A 7313-nucleotide genomic window follows, 5' to 3' on the forward strand; every position below is an offset into this window, starting at 1 on the left:
TCTGCCAAAATTTGGGCAGCATCTTCCCTATATCTTCTACTCCCTCCAATCTTCAAAACAACTCCCAAAGCACAATAAAACATCAACAATTCCATAATTAAAAGATTACATTCAAACTATACTCAATTCAATCTCAAAACTTCTTTTCATAATCAATCCATAACAACAACTTCATATAACCCCTTATACACTCATATACGACAATTCCTTAACATCATTATTATCCCTCATAACAAGATTATGCTCAAAACATACTAATAATTATAACTCAAGTTAATTCACAATTCAAAATATCATCAAATGCATATTTGAGCTTTTCCTCCAATTTTCTTCTCCTCAAATCTTTACATAATTACCAAACAAACTCATAAACATGAAACTAAGATGAAATCTTACCTCAAAATTCAAGAACAGTTTAATTCCATGGTTACTCCACCTTAAAAGTACTCATCCAAACATCTTCAAGAAGAGGAGACAAGTGTAGACTTCACTTGGAAACCTTAACCACTTTAATCTTCACTTGGATCTTTGGTTTAGGCTTGGACATATGTTGGAATATGTTCTAGGGCTTTCTAGGACTTGGGGTTATGTTAAAAATGAAATAAAAATGACCAAAATTGTCATATGGACTTGTAGGAATATATGTGCATGTTGTAGAAGTTGGGGGAATGTTCTAGAGGATTTGGGATATGTTTAGGGGGGTTTGGATGAAGAAATAAGAGGTAAACCCCATTTTATAGTGCTCTAGAGTCGGTTAGCACCGACCTAGAATTTTCGGGTACTGTAGCGCGCGTGTCGACGCGCTGTAGCTGCGTGTTTCTGCTCTGTCAACCTAACTTGTAACGTCCATAACTCTCTACTCTGATGTCATATCGACGAGCGGTTTGTTGTGTTGGAAACTAGACTTCATGATCTTCAATTTAAGCTTTTGTTTTACTTCAAAGCTCCTCATATACTAAAAGATATACTTCTCTAAAGTTGACCCAAAATTCTGCCAAATTTTTTCAAACTTTCAACAAACTTATTTTCTTCGATTTGCTTGATCCCAGAACTTTTAGACACTTGATTAACACTTTTTAAGAGTACTCCTTAACCTTATAAGGGTTCCACGACCTCTTCGAGCTTACGTTAGTTTGCAACGATGTGAAAATTTTCAAGGTGTAACACTTCTCCCCCTAACAATCAATTGGGCCCCCGGTATATGGTCCATTTGGGAATGAATTTCTTGCATAAAGCTACGGAGCTTTGCTTTATAAAGGTTTTTTTGGTACTTACATCGCTCTAGACCCGCTCATCCTGACCCTCCAATTTCCAGGGAGCCTCTTACACCTAGGTTGGTTGGGTCATTCACCGGAGTCCTAGTTGTTCCCGGATGAGCATTGCTGGTAAAGGTGGCTATGGCATTTCCCATACGCATCATGAACTCTTTTTGTGCAGTCATCATATCCTCCATCACCTTACCAAGCCTAAAGCTTTTCTTGCGATACATCCCCGTTACTCTGGAATGAGGCATTGGTCCCTTCATGGAATGTACCATTCTCTTTGGTATCCGTTATCGCTATCACCTGCATCCTCCGGAGTCCCGTCCTCACCTGGATGTTTGACGACAGCTGCTTCATGCAAAGATTCCTCATCATCCTCTCGTTAACATTCATCCGCGCGTTCCGTAACCTGCAAGCCCAAATGCACCTCCGTGCTTGTCAAATCTAAGGTTTTTGGGATGTTGTGTCGATCACCAACGATTGGGCTATCGTGTTGAGTCCAAAACATGGTAGTGGTTTTTAGTGCATAAGCTTTGGTGGTTCAGCAAAGAATTAAAACAAATAAATCAAAACAATATCACAGTTGCCTATCCACATAGACTGCACCAAACTATTTACCTCTAAATTCGTTTACTTAGGATAACAATTAAATTTGTAAAAAGGGAATTAAAGACAAGTAATCGTAATCAATCAAACCTTTTTTCTTGTTGCTAAATCAAAAATGTCAGTAAGAGCAAGAATGCAAATGACATAAAGTAAAGAGACAAGAACTAGAAGTAAAATATAGCGCTATAGTATATCGTGTGTTTTACGGTCCGCTTTTACGCTCGCGCATAAAATCTTCTCATAACTTGGCCTCTTTGTCGTGAACAAACAGAGTCGCCACCTAATTTATTGAATGGGAATTAGGAAGCCAATTTAAAGATTAATTTTTTGAAAACCTTTAAAAAATATCCAGAGAATGGGTAAGGGTTCTGGTGATCCCCGAGGAAGGTTTTAAGCACCTCGGTATTAAGGATCCGCCCAATGCGATTTACCTACGGATCTAACATTTAATGGCCAAAATTTTGTATAACTTATTTTGTAAAATGTGTTTGTAGTTATATGTATAAAGTTTGAGAGAAGCATATCCATGGCTAATTAATTAGAAAAGGAAGTATATTTCATTTTTAAAATGAGCTTTAAGAGGTGTTTTGCTTTTAAAAATCATTTTTAGCATTTCAATTATATCTTCAATTCAATTAATGAATTAATTCTATAATTGGGATAATTATAAAGTAATGGACCTCTTCAAAATATGTACGGTTAGTTAAGACTTTGAATTATATTATAACTCAACTTCTTAATCCGCTAATGAACTCATTTATTTTTAACTCAAAAAATACAAAAATCTTTAAGTTATTCAACAATAAGTGTATGGAGCTTTGGCCCTTTATGTTGAAAACTTGTGCTCAAAAAGTATTTGGGCCTTAATAACCTGAAACAGGCGTGAAATTACTTTTGATTAGAAAATCATTCAAATTTCTGAAAAGCTTGTTTTGTGCCAATGTTCTGGACCACTTAACTTTACAAAATGTAAGATGTTGAGTTTGACATATGAATCATTTTCTAAAATCTCATATTTTTGTCTTGAAAGTGTTGGAAGTGCTTATTTAAAGGAAACCATACTGGGAATTCGGTTGAACTCCCAAAAACGTTTAATAACACTTGAACTAATTTACAATCTAAACCTTGTTGACTCATACTCAAAAAATCAAATTGTGGAAATTGCTTGCATTTCCGGGAAAAAAATCATTCAATTCCTTTTGAATTTCTTACGCAAAAAATGATATTGCGTTTAGCGACTACAATTAATTCACCCTCTGCCCGGGATTCATTTGAGTTTGAAAAAAGTAAAACAAAGCAAAAACTGTTAGTACATTTTCACAACACAAACACATAAAGAAATAAAGTAAAGTATCCAGAGAACGGGTAAGGGTTCTGGTGATCCCCGAGAAAGGTTTTAAGCACCTCGGTATTAAGGATCCACCCAATGCAGTTTACCTACGGATCTAACATTTTATGGCCATAAATTTGTATAACTTATTTTGTAAAATGTGTTTGTAGTTATATGTATAAAGTTTGAGAGAAGCATATCCATGGCTAATTAATTAGAAAAGGAAGTATATTTCATTTTTAAAATGAGCTTTAAGAGGTGTTTTGCTTTTAAAAATCATTTTTAGCATTTCAATTATATCTTCAATTCAATTAATGAATTAATTCTATAATTGGGATAATTATAAAGGAATGGACCTCTTCAAAATATGTACGGTTAGTTAAGACTTTGAATTATATTATAACTCAACTTCTTAATCCGCTAATGAACTCATTTATTTTTAACTCAAAAAATACAAAAATCTTTAAGTTATTCAACAGTAAGTGTATGGAGCTTTGGCCCTTTATGTTGAAAAACTTGTGCTCAAAAAGTATTTGGGCCTTAATTACCTGAAATTGGCGTGAAACTACTTCTGATTAGAAAATCGTTCAAATTTCTGAAAAGCTTGTTTTGTGCCAATGTTCTGGACCACTTAACTTTACAAAATGTAAGATGTTGAGTTTGACATGTGAATCATTTTCTAAGATCTCATATTTTTGTCTTGAAAGTGTTGGAAGTGCTTATTTAAAGGAAACCATACTGGAAATTCAGTTGAACTCCCAAAAACGTTTAATAACACTTGAACTAATTTAAAATCTAAACCTTGTTGACTCATACTCAAAAAATCAAATTCTGGAAATTGCTTGCATTTCCGGGAAAAAAATCATTCAATTCCTTATGAATTTCTTGCGCAAAAAATGATATTGCGTTTAGCGACTATAATTAATTCACGCTCTGCCCGGGATTCATTTGAGTTTGAAAAAAGTAAAACAAAGTAAAAATTGTTAGTACATTTTCACAACACAAACACATAAAGAAATAAAGTAAAGTATCCAGAGAACGGATAAGGGTTCTGGTGATCCCCGAGGAAGGTTTTAAGAACCTCGGTATTAAGGATCCGCCCAATGCGATTTACCTACGGATCTAACATTTTATGGCCAAAAATTTGTATAACTTATTTTGTAAAATGTGTTTGTAGTTATATGTATAAAGTTTGAGAGAAGCATATCCATGGCTAATTAATTAGAAAAGGAAGTATATTTCATTTTTAAAATGAGCTTTAAGAGGTGTTTTGCTTTTAAAAATCATTTTTAGCATTCCAAGTATATCTTCAATTCAATTAATGAATTAATTCTATAATTGGGATAATTATAAAGGAATGAATCTCTTCAAAATATGTACGGTTAGTTAAGACTTTGAATTATATTATAACTCAACTTTTTAATCCGCTAATGAACTCATTTATTTTTAACTCAAAAAATACAAAAATCTCTAAGCTATTCAACAATAAGTGTGTGGAGCTTTGGCCCTGTATGTTGAAAAACTTGTGCTCAAAATGTATTTGGGCCTTAATTACCTGAAATAGGCGTGAAACTACTTTTGATTAGAAAATCGTTCAAATTTCTGAAAAGCTTGTTTTGTGCCAATGTTCTGGACCACTTAACTTTACAAAATGTAAGGTGTTGAGTTTGACATGTGAATCATTTTCTAAAATCTCATATTTTTGTCTTGAAAGTGTTGCAAGTGCTTATTTAAAGGAAACCATACTGGGAATTCAGTTGAACTCCCAAAAACATTTAATAACACTTGAACTAATTTACAATCTAAACCTTGTTGACTCATACTCGCAAAATCAAATTCTTGAAATTGCTTGCATTTCCGGGAAAAAATCTTTCAATTCCTTTTGAATTTCTTGCGCAAAAAAATGATATTGCGTTTAGCGACTACAATTGATTCACGTTCTGCCCGGGATTCATTTGAGTTTGAAAAAAGTAAAACAAAGTAAAAACTGTTAGTACATTTTCACAACACAAACACATAAAGAAATAAAGTAAAGTAGAGAAAACTATAGCTAGAGGGCTTAGCCCATTTCTTCTGATGTCTTATATGTTCGAACTGCTGGCCCAAAATGCTCCATTCCACTCGGCTGGATCTAGGAGGTTGACCTAATGTGGAGGAGGAAGAGACCATTGGACTCATTTGAGATAGTTCATACATAAAAATAAGGAATATGGATTAGCATGCTACTCAACTTATCAGAAAATAAACTAATGAACGGATTGCTTCTAAATTAAGTCAACACGGATTGATGATTAACTTAAAAGAGAAAGGAACCGATTCTCAAACTTTGAACCAAGATACAGAGTTATGTCTGAAGGGAATTAGCTTAAGAAAACACACATTGACCGCTTATCATCGGCATCTTAGATAATTCACAGCATGCTAGGGAGGTTAGTATGTTTCAGACTACTCAAATAGACAACTTAAGATTCTAACAATCAAGCATTATAACTGAATTTAGAAACAACCCATTTTAATATTCCTAAGCAAAAAAGAACTTTTTTGAAACTCAAAAACCATAGTTCACAAATGTTGGTTGCCCAGAAATACATAAAGCAGAGAAGGATAATCAGATACTTAACGGGATTGCTGCTTAACCAAGAACAAAATAGAAGGAACTAGAGTGTTACTGACACTTAGTCCTCTGATTCGGATTCAAAATATTGAGTAATCCTTGATTGGTTTATGGCTAAGCTAATTTTCCCAAACCACACAACAACACATACACCACACAACACTCTTAAGCACAAACGAATAATGAAGGAAGTAGTTAACTACCTGTTTTGTTTTTTTTTTTAACAAAAGAGTTGAAAAATCTGAGAACAAATAACTAGCCTAAAGGTTTAATAGTGGCATGCAAACGAACACAAAACGATCTAAATTTAAAACCTATAAAACTAAGCAAAACCAGAAACTTCAATACAAATTCATGAGGAAAAGAAAACTATTTAATTAAACCCAAAGAAGATTTAAACTACACACATCATGTAAGTTAAGGAATAACTGAAAGATGGAAAAAATTAAGACGATGAGGAAAATTACTCAACACAAAATCCAAACAGCAACCAAAAAAATATGAACTACAGGCAAAAAACTAAAATACTACAAACTATGTTGAGCAAACGAAAATGCTACAAACTACATCAAAACAGAACATAAAAAGAAATAAGGAGGAAGATTACCTGTTGCGGAGCAGCGACTGGGATGACGAGAGCAAAGATCGATTTCACCACCGAACTTAGAGAACGAAAATATTGAACTTTCTCCGACAATCCAAAATTTCAACTTAGAAGTTGTGCGATTGAAAGAATAGAGATTTTGGGGTATAAAAATCATGGTCTGGAAATGAGGAGATGGGGTTCTATTTATAGAACCCCCAAATACTAGGGTTCCACAAAACTAACGATGTTGGACTCATTTCGATTTGGAATTCGAAATTTGAATCTTGTACTGGAAGGAGGGAAATCGAAAAAGAAAAGAAGAAATAGAGAAAAAGACGGAGTGTTACTGTTTGGAGCTCAGATTCGATGGAGAAATACAAAAAGTATTGAATTTTCTGCCATAAACAGACGGACAAGGCTGTAGACGATGAAAAGCTTTGCTTGAAGTTTATCCAAAAATGGCTTTGCCAGCTAAGGTTTGCGTGGAATTTGGGGCTGCGTTGAGAACTTACCCCTTGTTTGGTTGGTGGTTTTCCGTGGTTCATTAATGTATGGTTTTCTATGAAATCATGTTTGTTTTCATTATTTTTAAAATTATGTGGTATGGCGTTGTAAACCCGTGGTTCATTCCATGGTTATATAACCATGAAAACTCCCAATTTTTGAAATCACAGATTTAGTAATTTTTCCGTGGTTACGTATTTCATTTCTTCATTATACCCCACCCTCCACCATCCATCCCACCCCACCCCCTACCACTCATCCCCACCCCAACCCTGTCCCACCCTACCCTCACCACTCACCCCCACCCCACCCCCCACCACTCACCCCACCCTACCCCCCTGTCACTCACCCCCACCTCACCCCGCCCTACTATTCACCCCCACCCCAACTTGCCCTACCACCCAGCCCCAC

The 7313-nt window shown here is 34.8% G+C and overlaps 1 long non-coding RNA gene across 1 annotated transcript; it reads right to left on the reverse strand.

Moving 5' to 3' along the window:
• Positions 1 to 5052: 5052 nt before the first annotated feature.
• LOC132618263 (uncharacterized) lies at positions 5053 to 7007 on the reverse strand. The gene is made up of 2 exons (XR_009574034.1): positions 6420 to 7007; positions 5053 to 5342 (listed from the first exon to the last, which is right to left on the reverse strand). It is a non-coding gene; the product is annotated as an uncharacterized LOC132618263 (long non-coding RNA).
• Positions 7008 to 7313: the final 306 nt, after the last annotated feature.

This window comes from Lycium barbarum, chromosome 11 (genome assembly GCF_019175385.1).
Source record: "Lycium barbarum isolate Lr01 chromosome 11, ASM1917538v2, whole genome shotgun sequence".
In the NCBI taxonomy this organism is placed as follows: domain Eukaryota; kingdom Viridiplantae; phylum Streptophyta; class Magnoliopsida; order Solanales; family Solanaceae; genus Lycium; species Lycium barbarum.